At 39.1% G+C, this 26,126-nt stretch overlaps 1 protein-coding gene across 1 annotated transcript in view; it reads right to left on the bottom strand.

The window, feature by feature from the left end:
- LOC123977293 (single-minded homolog 1-like) overlaps positions 1-26,126 on the bottom strand; it is a 46,139-nt gene that overhangs the window by 16,762 nt on the left and 3,251 nt on the right. Inside the window, exon 3 of the mRNA XM_046059869.1 lies at positions 25,934-26,073. The gene's annotated coding sequence lies outside the window, so the exon portion shown is untranslated. The remainder of the gene's footprint in view (positions 1-25,933; positions 26,074-26,126) is intronic.

Below are 26,126 nucleotides of genomic sequence, written 5' to 3'. Positions count from 1 at the left end.
CCCCCCCCCCCCCCCCCCCCACACACACACACACACACATGTGGATAAACTTCTCGCGGTAATGAAAGCCCCTGGCGTTCATCACTCTGTCTTAAGCAGTGGTTATTGAGGCATTAAATATGTCTACACAGGGCTCAACCAAAGGCTGCCAGATCAGTGTTCTCCTCTGAGGGGGCTCTGTTTGCATACAGACAGGTTGGGGGATTGGGAACGTGCACAGAATGGAGCCTGGGAGTCGTAACTGGGTGCCCACCACTCTGGTGTTAGTGCCATTATGGGATGTCACTGTGGGAGAACTGCGGCTCTTCAGCGGGATTACTGAGATTCTTGCTGAAATTGAGCGGAATTGGAAATGTGGCCGACAGATTCTCTCCCGAGTGATGCATGCACAATACTGCCACACACACACACACACACACACACACACACACACACACCCTTACATTCATGTTCAAACAAATACAAATGTGCATTTATGCAGGAACTCTGATGATGCTGATGCTTGTATGAAATAAAAGTATACAGGCTGCTATGGGATAATTGGAGCACTTATGAAATTCATTCTTTTGTTTTGATATCTTCTGACAGCATGACGACAAATGCAAAACAGCACTGGTGCATACTTCGGCAGCCTCTACTGTCTGTGATACATGTTTGCATAGTATGAAATGTGGTGGTTTGTTGTGTTTTTTTTAAAACCCTGCTTGCAAACCAAATGTACCATGGGGAACAATAGATTTGACTTGTATTAAAATGAAGTGAACTGAAATGAATCTACAATGTAAAAGTAAACACTTTTGGTAATTCTAAATGACTGTCAATTTAAAATCTATAGGAAATCTGTGAGAAAATAGCAACGGCTATTATGCGGGAATTTTTAACAAGTAGTAAATCTAGTCCTACAAAATCTAGCAAACACTTATTTTTCATTGCATTGTGAAACCGAGTATGTTTTGTTCATCATAGGAGCAGTATTTTTCTATGCTACTGTGATGGACAGAACAGATCAGTGTAACTACATGACTTGGGCATAAGAAAAGGCCTTTACAGCTCAGTAGCCTCCTTTCTAATGGGTTTGGGGGTCAGTGTGCTGAGGCTGCACTCCCTTCTGAGGGACCCTTCTCCTGTATCATAAAATAAACATGCTGGGTGCGACCCTGGTGAGGGTGAACATTAACACCCCAGCCTCTGGCCCGAGGGTCAGCCAGGGGTCAGCAGCCTGTGGTGGAGGGAAGGACGGAGATTATTCTTCTACACTGACAGCCGCAGCAACATGGCATCAGTGTAGAAGAAACTCACACCACTCGAGTTATGTAAATTCTGTTTGAAGGATTAAGGCAGCACCCAGTCTATTTTAGGTCAAAATGGTGTTTTTGGCCTCTTGTTAACTTTGCGCAGGCGGTGAGACTGAAGATTTAGAGACCTTATTTGTTTGATAAAGTTATGGGTTGTTATAGAATCTCATGTAAAGGAAGAAATAAGTTTTCCTTTTTTAACATTCTCCCTCAAAGTTCAGCTACATTTTTTTAACTTTCACAATTTAGTCGGAGTCTCTCACAGCTACGGAATTATTTTTAGCATCTGAAAGCTTGTGCCAAGAGCTGCAATAATACATTTAGAGAGAGAGAGAGAAACAAACAAACAAACAAACAAACAAACAAAAACCTAAATGCTTTAAAGCTACAATAACAGATTTATTTGGCCACATTGGGGCAGAGGAAACAAGCTGTAAACACAATTCTGACATAGTATTACCCTTGTTGATATGGCAAAACATGTTACCAAACAGTTGCTCCACATCCAACAACTTTAGCATTCATCTGCAGTCACGTTTCTGGCCATCTAATGAATGTAAGTCCAATATTCACTTTGCTCTCCACCAACTCCTGGGGTAAACATCTGGCTTTTTAGCAGCTAAATGCTCCACCACGTTCAGCTAACTTTATCTGCCTGCCATGTGGTGCTGGGCAGATAGCATACAGTCAGTGTTTAGAGCTTTTTCGCTGAAAACAGCTGCCTGCTGTGGCCCGAAAACAACGGGTAAACTAAAACAGTTAGGCAGAAAAAAAGCAATACAGTGATCTGAAAGATGTTTAAACGCTCCATAGTGCTGAGAGGAAATGATTCTCTGTTGGTTCAACGCTGCAAGTGACCCCTTTCACAAGTAGCTATGTGATCCATTGTAAACATAAAACTATGGATTATAGCTGCTTTAAGTGACTGCCGCCAGTAGTGTGCATGATTCATGTACATTTCAATGTGTTTTCATGTCACAGGTTCAGAAACCAGAAGAGGCAGAGCAGAGTGGCGTGTGCCTCCCCCAGCAGTGCCGCCCTGGTGCATTATTCAGCCTGGCATTCACCCTGACTGTGGGGAGCCGCAGATGTCAGACACGGCTAACCAGCTATTGTAGAGAGCAGGCACGGACATCAGACCTGCCAAGACTGGCCAGACTTGATAGTGAGCTAGATATTGTGTACTGACATTAAGAAAGAAGGAAAGAGAGAGTGAAAAATGATTGACAGCCATTTTCAGTAAGCGGTCAAAAAGGACTTGTAAGTAATTCTTAAGGTTTGTGTTGTATTTTGCAAAGAATATTTAGCTATTCGGTGGTGATTGTATATTCCTACAATGTACATCTCGGTTTTCTTGGCTTACAAAGAAACTGCTAAGAATTATTTTCAAAGTGTATTTGTCCTGATTCTACAGCCAGAAGACACAGCAGTTATAATCCAGGAAAACCAGACAGAAAGTGAGCAGAAAGTCAGCATTTATAAGCAAACTACAAGCAGTAGGATTTATTTGCCCTTTTAGACTATCCATAGTACACTTATAAAACCTCCCCCTGCAACAATTAGGGGGGGCATAGATCACATTCTTGCCTTTGCAGAGGCCAGATAACACCATAAGGCTTTGGGACATCTCATTCGCATTGGGAACGGTCTGGTAGATGCTTTACTAGATGGATTTATATGTGGCCTGCGCTGCTTCCCTGTGATTGAATGTCTGTGTGCATGTGTTGAGCTGAGTCTGTGTGGATCTGTCAGGGGACTCATAAGGCAGGTTTGAATTAGGCATGAGATAGGACACGGATGTGTGTGTGTTTGTTTGACTCAAAGTACTTTATGGTGAAAGAGCGTGTAAATAGTGACCGGAGACAGATGTGGTCTCATCCCTGAAAGGCTGAGGATAAAAAATGATTGGGACAAGACCTCAGGATCATGGCAGAGCAGGACATTTCTCAACATAACTTCCAGCATGTTATAGTGGAAAGAAGGCAAAACATGTAAATGGCACAAACACACAAAGTCTTACTGGCTGATAATATCCAGTTGCACAAAGTGAAATTGAATCTGTGAAAAGTTCACACAATCTTTTTCATCTGTGTAGCTTACAGCTTTACCTAAGAGGTTAGCTATAGCTCTAAACACCACCGAGCCTATAAAACATGAGCTGGAGAGTTTTGAGAGACATAAAAGCAGTTCCTTTTAATGTAATATTGATTTACAAACCGCATGTTAAAACACCTCCCAGTCATGGGTCATTACATTCAACCCCTAACGAATTGTACTGGGTGTTGAACTGGAGCCAGTACACATGAGGCACTGGACATTTTTAGATCCACATGCACAGGTTTTGGGTATCCTGGTGTCTAGACAGTAGCAGCCTGAGAGCAAAATCTTGAACTAAAGAAAGACATTATACAGCAGTGAAGTATATCTTGATAAGATCTTGTGAAGAAGTGTGCATCAATCACGCTGTGCCTTGGAACTACTTAAATGTACAATTATAACCATGTAATCCTAAACTTAGTCATATGTCCTTTTTCACATCATCATTTTTGATATTATGACAGGCTGTGGGAAGAGTATTGGATTAGCTGTCAAGATCTTGTAGCCCCTGAAGTGTGTATTCACTGATGCCACCCAAGCATTTTTCATGCCCATATTGATTAGTGCAATTAGGCAAAATTACTGTGTGTGTTGTGACCCCACAACACAGTGTTGTGACAATAGGGACAGGCAACAGGGGGGTAATCATACTTGTTAATTTATTTCAGTCAGTTAATGTTTTGATGCCGTTAATGTCAGAAAGAGAAGCAAGCGATTTCTTGGTTTGGTTTACTGACAGCAATGCAATATATTTAGAAACACACAACATATCAGACTCTGTCAAGAATAATGGACTTATTTTAATTGTTTGGCAGTCAAACAACCTTTTATTAAGACATTCTATTCAGTGTCTAACATTATTAGAAAATAAGAACAAAGAACTAGAAATCACAGGAACACAATTGATAACTGAGTCTTTTGAGGGACCAGATAAGGTAAAAAATTATCCCAATAAAATCACATCATAAAAGAAAATGTTTGTGAAATAAGCTTATGATGAAAAGATAAGTGAAGTAGATAATCACATTCTATAGAGGTTAGATTTTAATTAAAGTCTCCTATTTAGCATTTATAAACTCTATATAAGCATAATGATTTAAGCAGATATAAGTTATAATATATATATAAGATATAATTAAATCTTTTTTGAAGACATATTTGATATATTGTCAGCTGTGTTTTACTGTACTGTCATTCATTATCTGTTTATACACCAACCACCAGAGTTATAGCTGTTGACAATAACTTTAATTAACACTTACGTCTGCTTCAAACTAGATTAAAGTGTGTTTTAAACTATTTATTAAATGGATATATTCGGCCTGACTGTGTTGCCAGAAGACAAACTAGCAGCCCCTTGTTTAAAAGTAGGATGAAAAAGTAATGTCAACTGTCAATGCAAGTACACGCTTTAAACCATAATTTTTAGCCTGCAAGTGGACAAAAGAGTGTTCGGTCCTTAAACTGCTTTAAGTGTAATTTAACTGCAGTAATTTAAACCATGTTGTTGTATTTTACTAAAATGTGATAGTTTCCTAGAGATGAAACTTATGCATTTAAATTACAGTATGTTGACTCTGACATGGAAACACCAGACAGATTTTCAGGTCTGATAATGGCAAATCAGATTTCATATATATGCATGTATTTGTAATCAGACTAAATTAGTAGCACCACTGAATACCCTGAGGCCATGCATGTTATTTCTTCTTCTTTGTATTCTGCACATAGTACATTTAAAAAGCTATATGTGGTGGGATGATTATGAATCATTTAATTATATGAATCTAGAAGTTTTAAACTCAATATATGTAAATCTGACTACTTTTAGGCCAGTGAAAATAAAAACATCAACATTTCTCCACCTGAACTTAATTCTTGACTAAATGTAGAAAGTTGAAACATATAACTGAAAAGTCTTACATTTAAATAAAATAAACAAAATCCAGACAATTAAGAAATTGGAGCTGTAGGATCGGGCTACTACTTGGAAGAGCCTAAGTATTACTAAAATCCTGCCTGCAGCCTTGGAAGTTGTAAAAGCAACTGTAGTAATCGTAGTAACCTAGTTAATTTTATTTGCAAAATATCATTAAGAACATAAGTCTTATCCTGATTGATTTGAAAAACAAATCCTGAAAACATTCACTGCTTCACTATACCAGACATTCAGCTTGTACTCAACTATGCAAGATACAGCAAATATGGCTCCCATTTACATTTTAATTCACCTACTGGTAAATGCTTCCACGTGAGACTTTACTCCTGGAGGCAAGTTATGGTGTTCATAGTCGATTATTATTTGTTTAGAGGCTTAACCAGCATGTACATGTTGTCAGACTTTGTTCATAGGCACCAGCCAACCAACAGCTATAGCAACAACAACAAATCTTTATTTCCCCATATCTCATGCAAATGTTTGCAGTAACACCCCCTTCACGCCCTGTTTTCCTTTGGTAACATAGCATTTACATTTCATGAGCTCACTAACCTTTTTTTTTTTTGTCCCTCAGCATTGAGTTGTCACTGGGCTGATTTACTTGCCCAGTCATTTCCATTCATGCCAGTGGCTGAAATGCTCTCCCTGCTGCAGATGAATATTTACATGGCAGTTAACAGGTGGCGAGTAGTTTAATGGTGGTAATTGCTCCATGGCACGTGTAGCAGGGAGAGGAGGTGTAAGACTTGTGTTGCTTGGGGCTATCCCATTTCTGTGATGATGCATACCAGGGGAATATATCTGCATGTGTGTGTGTGTGCACGTACACCATATTTTATACATGCAAAGGTGACTTAAGTACAAAACAGCATTGTGAATTGTGATGTGATGCAATAACAGGCGTTTCACATTACATTAATATCTAAATGTGTTTTTCTTTCCTGATGATGCTGGTTCATTTTTACCACTGTTTGACATTTGTGTTGCATGGTGACAAGTTTAATTTTCAGTGTGATAAGTGAACAATTTTAATTTAGTGTGTTAAATGTTAAGAAACAAATATGCACTCAAGACCCTTTCAAAATGAGCACCATATTCCATAATGAATCTCTAACATCATGGCTCATAGATAAGAAACTAAATTTCTGTCATATTCACAAGTCTGCAAATGTGCAAAATAATCCACATGTAAGCAGAAGATTAAGACATATCCTCTGTTTACTACATTTAAGAAAATAGAGATATACCTTTTCTAGATGTGTTATTTCACACTAGTTATTTTTTTTCCTCTTCACTGGAGGGAGATAAGGTTTTATTGTTTTTTCTGACAGCCATGCAAATGTTAAAGCACTGGAATGTTCCACAAACCAGAGCAGATGGACATGACAAGCCCCTCTCTTTCTCTCTCAAGGAACATGACATCACCACATATGGTCGCAGTGATTGATCTGTCGTTAGAGAGTGATGGCTGGCTGAGGTGGGAGAATGGGGAATGGATATGCACATTGCTGGTGTAATGTTTTCCATGGCAAAACTCACACAGCCATAAGGATGAATGTGTCGATGGCCAGAGTGTTTTTACATTGATTGCCTGTGTGTGTGTGTCTGTTTATGTGTGTTTGTCATGTACCCTCGAGAAAGAGAGGCGTATACGGATGGCCTACTTATTTAAGTTGCTACGTTATTTTTTCCCCCCTTATATTTCAGTTTAGCCTTCATGCTCATTTAGATTCCACTCCCATGAAATGCTTCCAGATTGTACATGCATTTGTGTTTCTCTTTTTCAAATGTTGCTTTCCCTAGAGAAGATGTTCTCACCACCTTAATGTCCGTTTGGATAACAATTTCTAGGAGCAAAAGAAAGATAACAGACAATATGTATTTCACAAGATACATGTATATGAAACTTTAAAGTCAAAGAATATAATCAAAATTTAATTAGGTGTCATAAAAACAGTACATTTTCCTCCAAGTTTCACCTAGTCGTGCAGAATGAACAGGCTGTCAATGTCACTGTGTGTTTACATTGATTATACTTATAGATTTATTGATAATTATGACAGATGGAAATGCTATAGTATAGTACCATTAAGCAGCAGAAACATCAATCATTATTCACTGGTCAGTACAAAAGTTCAACATGTAGCTAAGGTGATTTATATCTGTTGAAAAAGTCAAACAGTGCAACTCTGTAACCAGAAGCTAAAAAAGATGCAAATGCTGGATCTGATAGGAGAGCGAGTGAGTGAGTGAGTGAGTGAGTGAGTGAGAGAGAGAGAGAGAGAGTGAGAGAGAGAGAGAGAGAGAGAGAGAGAGAGAGAGAGAGAGAGATGATGGAGTGAAAAGCAATAGGATGGATATGCAGTTCCAGATACAGAACAGAAGCTGGGAGCTTGTCTTGTCCTGCTGTGTGTCTGGCAGATTGCTATGGAGCCTGTCATTGCAGTCAGCAGGGTGTCCAGCCACTACATGGCATTCAGAAGGGGAGGTGAATAAATCACTGGAACACACACAGTCTAGCTTACAATTCGCCCTCTAGTCAAACCTATACTTTGTATGACTAAAGGACCGACATTATTCTGACAGCTTAAGTAGCAGTGTTTATGTGATTAATTTTACAATTTTATACAAAAGCAACACAGAGAAGCAAATATTATATAAAAATGTAAAGGTTAAATGTCAGCTTAGATAGTAGAAAGAGTACACTGTCAGTGGGAAAATAGAAACAAAAGAATATTCAACACTATACAGAAACGGCATATGCATGTTCAGGTTTGGCGCAGCCATTTATATGCTTTTAAAGAATTTGTGCTCATTTCACAAAAGATGTTGACAATGGGTATGAACAAGTGACTAATACTTTTTTTTTCACAAAATACCTGAAGATTCTAGTTTCACCCACAGTCATGTCATTAGATTTCAAATTGCTTTAAGAAAAGTTTTTAGGGGGTTTTGAAAAATGAGAATTAAAAAATTCACAGCACTAAAACTGCTAAGATTGTAGTATTGCAGCGATATCTTGCCTGAGATATCGGGATAGAATTCCTTTCAAGATTTAGATCATTTGGTGTTGTATAATAAACTATTAAAGCATCTCTCTTTATGTCTTTTTGCAGAGCATTTTACGAGTACATCCAAATGATTAACCTGTGAAACAGCTTTGTTCCAGCTCATAAAGAGTAAACTGTCCTACAGATCAAGTTTCACAGATGTCCTTCAGAATTGAATGCATAAACCCTGCTACAAATCTTTATGAGATAAACCAAGCATACCTGAATGTTTTGGGGAGGTTTCTTCTTTATATGTGTGTAAAGCTATTACACCCCCGTTATACCACTAGCATTTCATGGCAGTGAGCAATAAATCCAAATCCAGGCTTTAAAGGATTTCTTTAGAATTTAAAAAATATTTACAAAATTTAATTTATTAGGCATATCCAGTGTTTGACACTTTTCCTAACAAATGCATACACCGTTGCAAATATAGATTGACAAATAGAAAACAGACTTATGATAACTATTTAATTAAGACTATTTACAGATAAAGACTGTTTTTATCAAACAGTGGTTCTGCTTTTATCCAATTAAACCTGTTTCAATCAAAACATTCATTTCACTTTTAACACAAGTTAAATTTCAGAGAGAATTGATCAATTGATTTATATTATTAACTATTTTATCATTTAATTGTCATACATTACACAGGTTATTAACTGTAAAACTAAGCCATATGACTTCAACATCCCATTTAGATAATAAATGCTACATGTACAGAAATAGTTAACAAGCTGGAGGGAAGTGGAGTTGTGTGCTCCCAAGTTCATATGCTCCATTTCATAGACAGACTTAGAGGGCACGGAGATGTCAGCGTCACCTCGTTTAATCATGGAATGCAATGAGGGAAAGCATGAAAACCCTGCAATTGGGCCAGAAAATAATAGACTGTGCTCCTGGAAAGAGTGGCTCATTGGTTTGGACTGAAGAACGGCTGTGATGAGGAAGAAAACAAGCATGTATTTACATGAGACACCCACACAGGCCTCCATAATCAATCTTCCAATCTCTCAGGGTGCAGACTCAGCCAAGAATCAGTGTGTGGGATGGAAGTCATTGTAAACAGCATGAATCTTTGCCAGTAGTCTATTTAAAACATTTATTTATCCACAGAGCTGTGAATCTTTTCCTGCAATGTCATACTTAGCATAAAAGCTATGCACATGCTGGTATTTTGGAATTCGTGTTTGCCATCTTACCCACAGTCAGATGACAAGACTTCCATTTCATCTAAGTGTCCAGAGAGCTAAAATACATAGGTACTTGGTCTATTGCTGCATGAAGTGGCCATGCAAGTTACAAAAGTTGTCGGACATGGACACAGCCCTTAAAATTATAACATTGGAAAGGTGTGAGGTGAGGGTTTCAGACATTATTAGAGGATCCAACAAGCACTTTGTTTGAAACATACTGACCTCTTTACTGTTTCCTTCTGCTTCCAGTTTGGTCCCGACATCTCTGAAGTCAAACTGATACTGAGCTGATCTAACTCAGAGTAAGGCAGCAAATAAACATATTTACCAAATTATATTTTAGAGTATTCTTTAACACCTGAGTTTTCACCACGACTAACAGCCTTTGGCTTTAGTAGCAACACTAGAGCTGATAAAGGACAACGCTTAAAGGAATAGTTTTTATGAAATATGCCTGTTCACTTTCTTGCCAAGAGTTAGATGAGAAAATCAATATCACTCTAATCATTCTAACTCTAATCTCTAAAACAAATTGAAGTGAAAAAGCAACAATTATGTTTGGGACTATTTCTTTTGCACACTAACTTCTATATGCTAAGCTAAGTTAACCATCTGCTGACTGTAGCTTTATATTTTCTGTACAGATATGAGTGTGGTAGCCTGCCTCATCTCTGATTTCCATTTCTCTGGAAGGCCAATTTAAACATATTTATAAATATCATCGCCAATGAACAATACCAGGGCTTTACATGCTGCTGTGGGGACACAGACACCAGCTAACTAGAAAGCAATTTTCAATATTTTCCAAGCTAGTCCTTCCAGTGCCATAATGCACATTTCACTCTGAAATACAAATCTTATGAGGGAAACTGATGTTGAGCGTGGAGAATGGCAACAACATAATAACAAACTCATCACCGAGCGAAGACCTGGAAGGGGGAAGGATTAAAGCATGGAGGAAATGTATGAGAAGTAGAGCGGCTAGTGGTCATTTAAAATGACCAGTCATGAACACTTTAGGGTGAATGAGTTCTCTGGTGTAATTACCAAGTCGATGTCAATGTGACTCACCAGAGCTTAGCTTTGCAGAAACAATAATGGCCAACATGAGGTAAACATGAGTGTTCATGTGTAAAAGGTGAGTGCTTTCCAGTTGAACAAGGAAGCTAGATTGCTGATGAGGTGGGAGAGGTTGATGGTGTCGCATTTCTTGTGTTCCTAATGCTGTCTCATTTTCTTTTCATCTTAATTTTCCATGTCTCAGTTGCCACCCTTTGCCTTTTCTTCCCCCTCTCTCCCCATGCCTTCTTTCTCTTCTTCCTAACTTCAGCTAGTGGCAGCTTAGCAGACCAGAGTGAGTGCATGTTTTTACATAATCTCAAAGCCTAAGCAATAGATCTGCTGGTTGATACGGGGAGTTGCATGCCAAACGGTTCCAACCAGATTTATGACTTGGCAAAATCAGCAGAGCTGGCATAATACTGTACCTGTTGCCCAATATATCCAGTGTCCAATTTGCCTTTCTCAGTTGGCCAAACGGCGTTGGCTAATACATTTACAGTTTGTTTTGGCTTTTAGGTAACAGATAGTTGACAGTACTGTGAGCTCCAGTGAATTTAATAACCTACATGGAAGTATGTAAAAGTATGACTGAAAGGATTTGTTGTTCTGGAAAAGAAGAACTAGACACAGGCTCTGTTGTCACATAGTGTACATCAGTGGAGGATTCTTGAGTTTGCGCTCTGGAGTCACAAAGAGTGTGATGTGGTTAAATTGCTAAGAAAATCTCTGCTAAAATTAAACCTGTGTTAGTGGGGCAGACCAGAAAATGCAGTGATTACCACTAATGTATTTAAGTTGAGAAGAGAAATGTTGGAATTAGTGACCTAGTCCTCCAAATGAAACAACAAAATACTGTTCATTGTTTGTCCATGCCCTCTTGAATGACACAAAGAAGCATTTCTTCAATTGATTGGCATCATTTAAAATTTTCAATCAAAATCGTTACAAGTCACTGTTGGAAAATAAATCAGTTTTATCAGCTTAAAATGACTAGGTAGGTTCCCCTTTTTGGCACCAATCAAAATGTGGCTCCAGCATAAAGCATCAAAAACCTCCAAGTAGGCCTACCTACTAATGCTCGGTCAGATTCTTAGGCCGGCGTATTAGGGCCATTGTAGATATAAAATAAATGATTATGGAGCTGGGGGGTTAATATTCAGAGAAAAAAGTGGCAAACTTACTAGAAGAAAAACACAGTCATTAAAAATTCAAGACAAGAGTCAGTGCAGACATCAGAGAAGTGGTGGAGCTTTCAGACAGTTAGGCAACAAAGCCCCTTAAAATACTTGTGTCACATCGTAGTCTTTTAGAAATGACAGTGTTATATCTCATTATACTGGTTGGTGAAAGTAGCTTAGATTAGATGGCTGTTATTTTAAACATCTGCTTTCTATCTATGAGAGTATTTGAGTTTTTTAATCAATGAGAATATTTGAGTTTTTGTCTTGTAAATTTGTAAGTTTTTCCTCATAACTTTATCACTTTAATCTAAAAGAATAAGCATGTGTTTTTTGCAAAAATATATAACTTTAAGCTCAGAGATTATACACGTTTTTGTTCTCTGGAATTTATGATTTTATTCTCGAAACTCTGAGTATTTTATCGGAATATTACCCCCTGCTCCATAATTTTATTTTTACATACAATGGCCTTAAGGCGCCATTGTAGATTCTTAATTACAGTGTCTTCTTAAATTTCCTGATTTGGATAATAATTTTGATAATGTTAGAATGCATTGTATTTTGGGAATAATGTTGTACAGTTGCTTTGTGTTCAGACAAAATTACACTCTTACATTTTACAAGTTTTCAAGTATTTGATTAAATAAAAGGGTTTATTAACATTTTTTACATTTCTCAAAGTAAGGAATCTAACCGTGATATGAGGGCAATAAAAATCCTGGGCACTTCAAAGTCAGACTTCTTTCTGGTGTGCTAAAGAAGAACTGTGTACTGTTGTTACTCAAATTAAAGTATCAAAAAGCATTGTTTAGTATCAGTACTAAAACTCATTATTGACACTGTATCAAAACATTTAAAATGATATCATACCTACTTGGAATTCAGATCTGTTTTGCTTGAGTTTAAGAAGTCATCTTGTATATCTTTCTGTGCTTTGGCAGTTTTATGACCTTTGCAACTATGCCTCATTTAACATGGTTTACACAAGGAAGTGATTATTGCTCACTAGCTGACACAGAAAAGGCCAGCTCATGAATATAAATGAACTAGAATTCACCCCACTTGCTAAACTTTTCCAACCATTATAAACCATTATCTTCTTCTATGTTTTCCTGGGAAGAATTTCTGTTTGAGTCATTTTGACGTTTCGATTTGAGCTCAAGTGAATGTGAGCAATATAATTATTCTCAGACGTTTGTACTCCATTTTTAAGATGAATTAACACTATCCACTTTCTAAATGTTCATACATTTTCATGTCGGTTGGTATATTTTGCAGTCCCACTGGCCACTGACGTGAAAGCTGAATTGTTGAATCCGGTCTGTGTCCTTAAGTTTGTTTATTTTCATAGCAAGGAGTTTATTTTTTAAAGTTTATCTAAATGAAAACTCACAATATTTTCTCAATTTGTCAAATCGTCATTTGCGTATGTGTACTTCATATTTTATCTCCTTAAACATCATCCCTCCAATTCTGGTTCCAGATGGGGCGCTGCCAGCCAAGAAAGGTGTTCGCTACAAACCCAGCTGTGTAAATTGTTAATTTTGAATCAGTAAACAAAAACCTGAGTCGTCCGCTGAGGCAAATATGATAATTGTTTGCGGATTATGGAGATCTGGCTGGCAACTCGGCAGAGGCTGTGAGTAAACGAGAAGAAAGCTCAGCTCAAACAAATGCAGTTACTCAGCCAATGAAGCGGTATAAGGCTGATGGCACACACTGGCGTGATCCCTGGGGGTATATCCAGCATGTTGGCCCAGGAGAGACTCTGCCGGGAAGGCTGGTTCAATCATTAAGACACACATGAACATCCAGAAATAACTGGATTCTGTCTTTAAGCTAAAAACAAATTTAAAGCATGCGGTAAAACATGCATGTCAGCCAGTTTTTCCTCAAATACAGACAGGACTAAACAAAGGCAGACTGCGAAAATTGCTACCAGAGTTGTGTGGAAAAATTCAATTGATGTGTGAAGATTTGTAGTTACTTTTATTTAGGAGATGATAGTAAACAACATAGATTTTTTTAATGGGAAATGATTATCATAAGTGCTCAACTTCATTGCCAAGTACATATAGCACTTGAGATAATCATTGACTGATACCACTCTCATGTCTATACAGCAAATATTAAGCTACAGACAGCACATTGTTAGCTTTAGCTTAGCACAAAAACTGGCAACCGCTCATTCCAAAGGTAACAAATTCCACCTATCTGTACCTCTAAGCTCACCAATTAAGCTAAGCTAACCGGCTTGTATTTATCATGCAGATGTAAGAATGGTAGCAATCTGTTCATCTAACTCTAAGGCAGCTAATATAGAATAAATGTATTGCTCTAAAGATTTTTTAAAGATATTTACAGCAATTTAATTTTTTTGATTGTATGTCAGTACTGAGTGACAGGAAACAAAGAGAGGAAGAGGGCCGATTAAGGTTGACATTTGGAATTGAAATTGCAATGTCATGTTTACATTGTGCATCCTAAACTACTCAAACACCTCAACAGCCCTACTTTACCATTTTAGATATAGAGTGTGATCCCTGAAGACCCTGTTGGACTGCAAAACAATGTTTCGTCACTATAATATAATTTAGTGTTGGCTGTTCTCATCCACTTTGCTTTCCTAAAGGGTCTAACAGTGTTGTTTGGCTTTTATTATGACCAGATCATGGCAGGCTGGTTAGCAGAGACTGGAGCAGGGACGGTAACTTCCCTATGACATCAGCCTGCACAATAAAGTATGCAATTACATAAAAAAATACCACAGGGAAAATTGAATCAACAGAGAAAGCAACAGTGTGTGTCATTTGTTGCAAACTACCCTGCCTGACATCTTCCAATACAGCATCTACTGACATTTAAAGTGGTTGTCGTGAATAGCTGCTCTTTAAAGTAAAATTGGCTGATCTGATCCTTTTCTTTCCAAGAATGGCGGTAATTCTGTTCACGGTGAGTTAATTTAATCTCTCCACCACTGAGACCACATATTCCAGCAAACCTTTGGATTAAAGGGTGCCAGGAACTCCTCAACATGGTGTCCCTTGATCGCCTTTTCTACCACAAAAACAAAATGCCCGCAAAGAGTGTGTGAACTGCCTACTCAGAAAAGGAGATTTTAATGTCTGGAACAACGTAAGTGGAGTTGCTCAACACTCTTGTCATTGATACACAGCCGTTGTTGCTGTCTCCCCTCTCTGTGTGAAGCAATGGTCTTCAAGGATGGGTGGTCCGTCTGGGACCAAAATCGGACGTGTGTGTAGGGGTGTGTGAGCTCCCTTTGTGTCAGGGGAGAGGGGCCTTTGTTCTCTTAACCAGGGAGGTGGGCCCAACAGATTAAGCCTTTAGAAGTGCAACCGACCACCATGAGGGCACGCCACAAGGGAAAATGTGTTTGCATGTTGGTGTGTATGTGTGTGTGTTTATATGCCTCTGTGTATATGTATTGTATGTCTCTGTAAGCAAGCACAGTATGTATTGTGAAATATGAGTGTAAGCAGTAAAAAAAAAAAAGAAAAAAAGAGGGAACTCAACAAAGAGAAGGGGAGAAAAAGTCAGAGGCGCATTTGTAACCATTTGCATGCGAATTAGCATGAGTTAGTGAGAATTTGATGCAGGTCAGCAGGTCAATAGTTCTTATCCATCTGTCCTTCTGATGGCATGCCTCCCAGGTCAGTTTGATTCCTCTGTGAGGGAGCTAATCTCACCCAGTGCTCAGTGAGCCTCTACAGCGTCCTCTGATCTGCTCCTTCAAACCCCTCCGCCCCCCCCCCCTCCCCCGCCCCCCCCTCCACAGACGCAAACAGATGGATAGTTGCCTTAAGATAGTTTAAATCCAAATGATTCACTTGAAAAGCTTCAGAATGAAATATGTCACTAAAGTAAGACAGGAAATCTCAGCCTATAAATTGTTACTTTTTTTAACACAATATTTTTGTTTAAGCCAACTTCAAGCACCATGAGGGTGGACCCTTAACCCCTTGATGCCTGAATTTATTTACAATTAAAAAAAAAATTAGGTATGATACAAATTAGCGACAACAGGCATAAATGAGAAACCTTTGCTTGCAAAAGGTTCCCAGGTATGTATTGAATATGCGCAAACAGGCATTGGGGGAATACATACGCTATCTCAGCTGCAGTCTGAAAGGAAGAGGTGTGATGCGAATTTGCGACAATCTGGGTTAAGGGGTTACTCTTATAAAGTTGTCAGTGATAGTGAAGCATCCCTAACTGTCTTTTAAACACTTTCCTGTTATTGTTGTCAAAATTTTCTCTCACTACTGTTTGTCCATCTTCTACATACACCAAACAGGTTACAACATATGCTAAGAATTATTTTTAAATACTGTTAGACCCATGTCTGCAGAAAGCAAAGCTTTTGGGAACAGGACAAGCACACCATCTGTGGTGTAGTCCTCCATCAGTCCTCTAGCTCATGAAACAGCCTGGCCTCCTCCTCCTCCTCCTTTCCAATTCTTGTTCCCCCTCTCTCTCTCCCTTCAGATTTCTTTCTTCCCAGTGTTCCTCCGTCTGTCATGGCGGCTGTCTGAACAAACAAACACACAAGGGTCCACGGCGAGCCAGACGGCGTGATGTGGGATTGTTTGCTTTGGTTGCTCCCGTGCGGGAGAAAGTTTTCTTAAGAGGCACACAGAGGTCCGGAGCTCAACGGAGAGACCACAAAACAAATATTTACCCTCCAGCGCCTGGGCCCTCTCCTCTCCTCCTTGGACAAGGAACAAGAGAATGGACCTACTCTCGGTCCTGAAGACAGAAAGAGATGTGGTCCACATGCAGAGGCTTGACTCTCAATTTGTAAACTATGATTGGCTTTCTAGATTATTGATTGATACAGTTAATGCTGAACATGGAGTAATTGTGCAATCATACAGCCAATCGTACACTCTAGCAGTTACACACATGATTTCTTAAGTCTGGAAACAGATCAACCATATTGCTTTTTTTTTTACAGTCTCTAACCCCTTTCACCCAGTGATTCCTCCAACAACCTTGCCAATCTTGCCATGCTCGTCTTCTCCTATCTATAATCTCTACTCCCTCTATGCCTTCCTGGTACGATCAAAGGCAAATCAACAGATATCACTGTCCCTCCAATGCAGCCATTAAGCTCAGCCTCTATCTGAATTTAAAGTGTCTCCCTCATCGCTCCCCTGCCTGTAAATATGCACATGTTTGACTGTGGGGTCAGCGAGGAAGACAGGAACTGGGCAGAAATGCCTACTTCCTGGAGGAGACAGGCGCAGCAGGGGGGCTCTACCAATCATGCGCCAGCACAGAGACATTCTCGGATGCACGCCGTCACACATCAGAGATGAACAATAAAGCAGAGAGGTGAGGGAGAGGGCGCTCGCAGGAAGTGGATGATTTCACTTGTTGAGGTGTGAGGCCCGTGATGGACAGATATGGAGGCATTAATATCCTGCAGAAAGGAAATAGTTTCACGCTTTACTGACCTCCACTGAGCATGGGACTGTCCTCACCTTGGGCACAGAATTCTTAACGCCTGGTTGTCCTTCAGACTGCATAGTAAGACTGGACTGGGCAGCGTTAACAACGTTTTAGTGGAACTATACTTTTTCAGAATCGCCCACACAGAAAGCCACTGAAACACTGCGGCTGATGTTCAACAACATGGAGCATGAGGCTCAGAAAAACTGCAACTTCACCTGTAGGACTATAGCGCCCTCTTGTGTTATATGATTCATCTTTGTTGCACCTTGTTTCACAGCCATTGTTTTTTTTTAAGAATATGTTTTTTTTTTCAGGTGTTTGATACCTCTACCTCTTTACCTTGCCTCCTCTCTGAAAATACTTTTTTGGTTTATGTGATCAGTGATGGATTGTAACTAAGTAAATTTACTCAAGACTTAAGTACAAAAATTAAGTACTTGCACTTTACTTCCATTTTTAAACTGATAACTTCACTACATTTTTGTGACAGCTTTAGTTAGTTACTTTTCAGATTACATTTTTCAACCCTACAAACATAAGTAAGTTTGAAAGAAAGGTCTTTTACTTGTAGTGGAGTACTACAGTGTGGTGTTAGTACTTTTACTTAAGTAAAGGATGAAAATACTTCTTCCACTATCTTTCTTTGTTTTTATACTCTTATACTGTATAGTTGTACACTAAATACATGTCCCCACCTTGATAAAGGTTTGTGGACCAGGGACAACAATGGAAATAAGTCCAGGCTTTATCATTCTGTCCCTGACAAAGTCTGATATGTTGTATACTTATAAATATACACACTATGGACTGGGTTGTATTTTGAGCCACATGTGTGGTTCAATTATGGCTGGGGACCTTTGTTGCATATCACCTCTTCCACACTCTCCCCACATTTATTTTCTTTCTCTACTGTCCCCTCTCAAATGGATAAAAGAAACAAGCAGAAATTTGGTCCCATGACCTGCTGAGAGGTGACACCACAATTTCAAGATATGAGAAAAGTTGTTTGTGTTCCTTGCATTATTCATAAGCAACCCAGTCAGAGTGCAGTCCAGTCATGAGAATTTATGTTTCAACATTTGAAAAACTGGGTGCTGTAGTCCATTATAACATATTATATATATACTAAATGTTCAAAATATGATGAAGCAGAAATGCTCTAAGCGGTAACAGAACAGTTAATTTACATGCAAGTAGCCCAAACAACCTGAGCTGGATTCCTGGGGCACTAGGGGGTGCTTTTTTTTTCTTGTGGGATTCGTCCTTCAACCACAGAACCACGGTCTTTTGCGTCCTCGAGCCCTGCTGATTTGTCCTTCGACAAGACTCTGAATCCCTTTAGCTCCAGGGAGGCTGTTCTGTAATTAATCCTGACCTCTGATTAGCCTAGAGGATGGCGGACAAGGGAAGAACTTCCCTACTGGGATCAATAAAGTACCTTAAGGTTAATGAGAACAGTACTGTACAATAGCTGATTTACTATTTCCACCACTAGGTGTCAGCTCAGTTTTACTGTAGAACTCAAGAGGCACAGGCAGGAGTTGTGAAATAACTGCTTTAGAGCATACAAAAATGAATATGCTGCTATAGGTGAGGTGAAATGATACACTGGCCTGATTTGTTTGGTAACAATAACACACCCTATGACTTATGACACATTTTCACTTGAACCTTTTCATCTTTCTCTCTTTGCTTCTCCTTGTCTGCAATTACTGCAGGTCTCATATTACATGTTCAGTTCACCAAAATGTATTCGTGGGAGATATTCCCACTTAGTTTTTCTTTAACCTAAAGTTTCTAAATGTTAGATTCCTTACACTGACATGTAATCAGTGTATAATAACAAGCACTGAAACAAAAGACAAAAATATATTAAAATATATTTATGATTTTTTTCTCCAAAGTATGGACCTAATTATATAAATCAACAGGTTTATATTTATATAAACGTATTTATGAGATGCGGTTGCCTATATTTAGAAGTAATACAGGTAGCAATCAGTAGCTGAACAACTTCTCCTTCTTCTAATCAGTAATCATTTGTATTTAATAGACAGATAATCAGTACAGACAATGCTTGTCAACAACTGATTAACAACACTGTCCATCAAACAGCAGTTTCACAGTCTTTTCTCAGCATATTTAACATGAATGAAAGAGAAAATGCTGCAAAAATATAATAAAATCAATATTATTGGATATGCTTTAGAAGACAGAGGGACAGGATAAACACGCTGATACTGTGTCTAATAGATACCCAGGTGGTGTTCATCTGAGCTCTTTCATATGTTCCTGTCATAAAAACGCAGAGCATGACCAAGATACAATGAAAAAAAAACCCTACTTTTCTTTTGAATACAACATAGGATGTGTTAAACTGCCACAATCACATTCTGATTTATAATAAAAAATAAAAAAGGCCCTCATTTACTCCATGTTTCCTGTTCCCGGGTACAAGACGTTTGGGTGTTCTGTCGTAGACTTCCCCGATTTCCCTGGGAGTCAGTGCCCGTCAGACCGTTTTTAGGCAAAGAGGCAGCCAAGGAAGGGCTGTCAGCGGATATGGATGTTTCCAGAGCTCATTAAAGGGCTGTCTGCTGCATGCCAGGCTCTGGGAGACAGAGCTGGAGATAGAAAGCAACATCATAAAGGAATTCCATCCATCATGTTCCTCCATGACATTAATATCTGTCACACACCTCTGACAGTGCAATACTGCACCCCTGGAGTGAGACATCTTTCTATCGCAGAGCCAAGAGGGATAGCGTGCGTGCGTGCACGCGTGTGTGTGTGAGTGAGTGTTCATGTTAATGTGCATGTGTCCCTGTGTACTTACATTTGTTTGAAGGAGACAAGGAGGGTTTACGGATGTATTACTTCTTCTGCCATGTGCCTGTTATAAAACATTGACTGTGATATTGCTGCAAGTATATGTGCTTTTCCCCACCAGAGTAGCTTCAGCAATATATGGCACAAAGGCGGCATTTTCAACACGCAAACCACTTCGGGCTGTTAAAATCTGGAATTTAGAGCACTACTGCGGGATGTTTACAATGAAATGATTCATAATGCGCAATATCGGGGTGGAGCAGCAATATTAAGGTGAAAGCACTGTACTCAGCACATCATTTAAATGTGAGTCCTTGCTGTAGGACGTGCCAACCACCCTGTCCTGTCTCTTCACTGAGCTGTCTGTGATGAAGCAGAAATGTCCCCCAAAATGATTTTGTAAATTCTTTTTCACTGAGACTCGCTTGATTCCCAGAGGAGATATTCACTTCTGCGTGACTTTCGAATGCTGCCTCTGCCTCAAAGAGATTCTGTGTTTTGCTAAAGGACACATCAGCAGCAGCTATTTGAACTGGATAAAGGACTGTTTTGCTGTTTACTTTGCCGCCCTGCTACCCAGTCAAATAGGAAAAATCAAAATTGCAAATAATCCGAACACACAAAACGTACATTGTAGTTGCATTTCAGTTATGTGAAAATACAATTACAAGTAAAAGTCCTACATTCAAGATTTTAGTTAACTATAAGTGCATCAAAATTTTCAGAAAGATTTACCTAAAGTATCAAACATAAAACAAATTTTATGTGTTATACATTATTAAATGTATATGTGATATTATTGGATTATTATTACACATGTATAAAGCTGTATGCAGAATTTTAATGTGGCAGTTGGTTGGGATAGAGCTAATATTACACTGTTGTGTAGTTCAGTCTGTAACACAATCACATTTAAGAAGCTGGCTATATGTTTTTGTATGAAAAATCTTGAGGAAACATAGTAGCTGTAGCTGCCAAATAAATACAGGGGAGTAAAATGTTATTTATTTGTATTAATGTGTATTTTAACAATGAAGTCTACATGGGATCCTCAAAATAAAATTCAAAATAGTACTTGAGTACATTTACTAAATAACTTTTCACCACTGTGTTTCAGAATGTTGTCAATAGTTGTACTTTAATATTTTAACTGATGTTTAAATTGTCTGCTCTTTTTTTGATTCGTAAAGCACTTTGAGCTGTTTTTTTGTGTACGAAAACTCTCACTTGACATTTCAATCTGGTCAATAAATTGAACATCGATGTTGGGTAAACAAATTGGATGTGAGAGCTGCACTTCTTTTTTGGCAGTAGGATCTACTGTATCTGAGCCCAGCCTATTGCCCTTTTACTCCTCTGGTAATACTCCCCTGATTGAAATCAAGCATTGAGGAATACAGCTCACTTTCACATTATGGGATTATTAGAGGCTTTCATTCCCCTTCTGCCAAGCATCAAATCTCCATTTGAACCCTTTGCTCTCTGTCTTTCTGTCCCTGGATCATAACCAGACTCAGCAGTTTTGACCTGAATAATCAGCCAATAAAACTATAAATCAAACTGGTGTGGATGGCTTTTCAATTGCACACTGGTCAACCCCGAAGCAGATCTATTTAACATTGAGATAGCTTACGCTGAGGCCATAGTGTAAAACACCGTGAGTTGTGATCATGGCTGAGCATGTATCATTTGCTCTTATTGTAGTGCTGACACATCTGGAGCGCCAGCATCTTGTTAAGGGATGTTTTGACATAAACTGATTGAATGTGTGCTGCAGGGACTGAACCTATACATGTTTGCGCTTTTTAATGAACTTTTTAAGTATATATTTTGTGAACATCTCCTTCTCTCTCTTCCTCTGTATCCACAGCCCCCCCCCCCCATATCTCCTAAGATTGCTGCGGCAGCACAGCGCTGACTGGCTCTGACAGGACTCTCCTTGGACCTCTCCTCCGGGCCATTTGTCAGCAGGCAAGCCCCGCACAACAGAGTTACAGATTGGCAGTTGACTGTAACGCCGTTCAACGCGAACGAGCACAGGCACCGTAGGGGCTGTGAATGAGAAATAATACAGAGCCGAGCTGGGTAAACATGATCCTCCACCGTAATGAATCAGTTCACACTTCCTTGACAACAGACGCCTGTCGGGTATAAATGAAAACACATGAATAAATATTCTCCCTGGTTAATATTTTATCAGTTACACCCGCCCTGCATCCATATGAAATGGCACAAAGTGATGAACCAGCATCTATCTGAACGGTGACCATATGTTGTTCCACATTTCTTGTTCACTGTCTGTGGGTTCAGTGAGAGGCACAGCTTGTTTTCTACAAGTCTCTTCTTCCAAGGTGATTAATCATAATTTCAGACATAACATAAGTGAGAAAAAAACAACTTCATTCTCCTGAGTGTTGTTTTGTTTGTTTTTTTGACACCCTTGAAACTCCTGCAGCAAAAAAGGTTTCATTAAACACCCGTTCTGCAGCAGGATACTTAAACACAGCTGGTGTAAAAGCATGGGTGACTAGTGTTTTTATAGATGAGAAAGGAGATATGTGGTTCTAATTAGACCACTGGCTATCTCAGCGGACCTCCTGTCACTGTCTGTGCCCAAACCCTCTCTTTAATTACTCACTAAGAAAAGAGGATGTCAAGTGAAAATAGCAAGTAGGCTCCATGTAAGACATGCTGGATGATTTCTGCTGTAGGGCAGCAGAAATTCAGACTACAGCACTGGGATGGATTCTTAAGACGTGCAATCCATCACCCATCACAGAGCAAACTGCGTCTTTGTCAGAATAGTTATGGTTGTCACATAAAAATCAGGAAACATATTCTAAATGACAGGATTTGCTATTTTTATTTAATTTAATTTCATGTTTAAATTTTTAGTCATGCAAATGACACGGCTCTAGACAATGTAGGTCGGTTGATCCACCTCTTCTGTCCAGATTGAAATCTCAGCAACTACTGGATGAATAGTTAGGAAGTCTTATACATACTGTACATTCATGGTTCCCATAAATAAATAATGATAAACCCTAATGATTTTGGTGACATTTCCTCTAGCGAAACCATGTGTTGACATTTGTGGTTTTGAGTGAAATGTCTCAACAACTGATGAATGGATTGCTATAACATTAGGTACACACTTTCATGTTCCCATCAGGTTGATTTGTGTTCCCCTGACTTATCATCTGGTGCCATCATCAGGTCAAAATGTTAATTTGTGCAATTATATGGCTTATGACCAAATACCTTCAAAACGAATGGCATCCCCATCACCCCCAGCTGTACTTTGTGTTTATTGCTAATTAGCAAATATTAGCCTGCTCACATGCTAAATTAAAGTGGTGGACATGGTAAACATTTTACCTTGTTAACATCATGTTAACTTTGTCATTGTCAGCATATTAGCATGACGAAGTTAGCATTTATCTCAGCCACACAGAGCATGGCTGTATAGACTTGTCTTGTCAAATAAAATACTAACATTAGGCATTGCTTCAGCATTTTTACTCTGTGGTGAATATACAACAGACTGGATTTTGGCAATTTTTTCAAGTAATCATATGTCATCATGATGTTGCAGTGTCTACAGCCTGTTTTGGAAAACTAGCGTGGAGATTTTCCAGGCTGACAACTGATGGGTGAAACCTTGTACTCTGACACACCCGTGGCACATCACAATTATCCACAAGCCCCAGAATTCTAAGTCAGAGCGAAAGATACATACACCTGAAAAACCAGAAAGAAACAAACATGGAGGGGCAGGTAAACTAACACAAAGTAGATGTTTTCTCGGGGAGAAAAACAAGACAACACTGCATTCTTAGGCTTGTTGGTGGGTCGCACACCTCCACAGTTACCATGGTAACAGCCGTCCCTGTGGAGAAAGGTTCCGGCTCAATCCCGGAGGCCACTGTTTGATTGAGTGGTTGTCAGGATGCAAGACGAATGATGACGTGTAAGAGCCATACTGACAGACACACTTCACATAAAGGCCCAGTTAAGAGCAATAAAAGGTTTGTGTAGTGCAGGCTTGTGTTTGTACAGCATGTGTTAATGAGCGGGTCACCTGGGGGTCTAGAAGGATTTTTGCTGGCCTGAGAAAAATATCAATGACTCCTCACGCTCTCTCTCACTCCTCATCCTGGAAAAACACATCTTTTATGGCATGAATTCTCAATGTATGCATCAAAAAAAATAAATAAATCACTGTTTGTACTTGCATTAGATAGTTACTGCAATCCCAATTTGCATGTGCAGCAGACACAATAATACCTTCTAACGACTATGTGCAAAGGTTCACAAAATACCATTCTCCAAATTGAAAAAGGATTGCCGTCATTTCTGGTAACAACCTAAATAATTTTCCTCTTTCTTGCCAACTTCTCGCTTGCACACACACTAATAAGCAATACGAATAAATGAGCAACAAGATATCAATAGATGAACATTTTATGGAAGCAGAAGATGTGACACAGAGAGACGCTTTTTAAAGGCACATTATCAAAATCTGTGCTGTCTTTCTTCAATGTGAAATTTATTTCCAGCGATAATTAAACCCTTTACATCCCTTTTTTATCTTCTTGCTTTCTACTACATAATTATTGTATAAAATATATTCCCTGCTGCAGGATAATTGAAATCACAGCACGCCACTCCTATTCTGCCTCAGAGACTTATTACTACTATTACTTATTCATTTATAGATTTTACCATGGAAATAGTTTGTGGACTGAGTATACAGGACCCTTATGTGAGGAAGACCCACAAATACACTCGACTAAATAGCCGTGGATGCTGGTAGGGGCCCACAGAGAATGCATATGTACAGGGTCCTAAATCATGTGCTATGCCCCTGCTTGCACCTGTCCAGCCTGCACCTCAGACGGCCCAGCCTGCTTTACAATTATCCTCAGGCAACATTCTACTGCATTGAATGGCTGGATACAAAGCTACTTCCAATGGACATCATTTGTATACAGAGAGAAGACTTTTCAGTTCATGGCTATCATCACCAAACTATAGGCACATGTGCACATTAATTTTGGCACGTTGTAAATAACATTTAAACTCTCAAGCCAACATAATGTGAATACACCCTGCTGCTTTTTTAAAAAGCAATCAGCTGTTATTAGGTCATGATGATTCTGGCTAACATCCAGGAACACTGTCACCAACAATTACAAGCAAAGCTGCTCGTGGGAGAACAAACAGCTCCAAATTAACAGATATTACCATCCCTATCTCAGAGAAACCATTTGCATTACCAGTAAGTGACTGGGAGCAGCAATAGTGCAAGCCAATTGCAAAAGTGATTCACTAATGCTATGGTTAGGGTTACGACCTCCGAAACTGCCTGTTTCATTAGAGGTGAGTGTGGAGCATTGAAAGGTCACATACACATACAGCAGTCATACCATAATATCCCATAGAGTGCAGGAACATTTCAGATGTGAGCCATCACAAATGGCCTTGTGCCTCTCTTTCATGCTTTCAGCACTGAAGGCGCTGAGTTATTCAGTAATAAATATATAAATACAACGGTGTGCTGTGCTTTCAGGTTTAGTATAATGGGGACCTGCTTGCATTTCAGACCTCTGCAGTAAAGACATTTTGTGAGTGTGGTCAAGGTCCGTTCTTTTCTAAACAGTTATTCAGGCATTCATGTTTATGAGTTGAGTCTAAGATTACTGTGATAATTGAAGGTGGGGTGTACTGTGGTGGACACTCTCAAACTCATATTCTTGATTTTGCATAAAACATATCTCACTAAAGTTACTTTCCAAAGATTACTTACGTCTACTGATCATTTTCTTGATGACGCTGCTTGTTCAGCTTCCAAAACCATGTTCTCCTACTATTCTCTGCTCTGAGGTGCTCATGCTGTCTCCTCTCCTGCTTTCCTCTCCTCTCCAGTGCATTGTTTCCTTTCCTCTCCTGCCCAACAACAACAAAAAACACATGAATGGCCATTAACTAGACTAAATTCA

Source organism: Micropterus dolomieu, linkage group LG10 (assembly GCF_021292245.1).
Source record: "Micropterus dolomieu isolate WLL.071019.BEF.003 ecotype Adirondacks linkage group LG10, ASM2129224v1, whole genome shotgun sequence".
NCBI lineage: Eukaryota > Metazoa > Chordata > Actinopteri > Centrarchiformes > Centrarchidae > Micropterus > Micropterus dolomieu.
The sequence above is the reverse complement of the archived record's forward strand: the minus strand, read 5'-3'. Positions and strand labels throughout refer to the sequence as shown.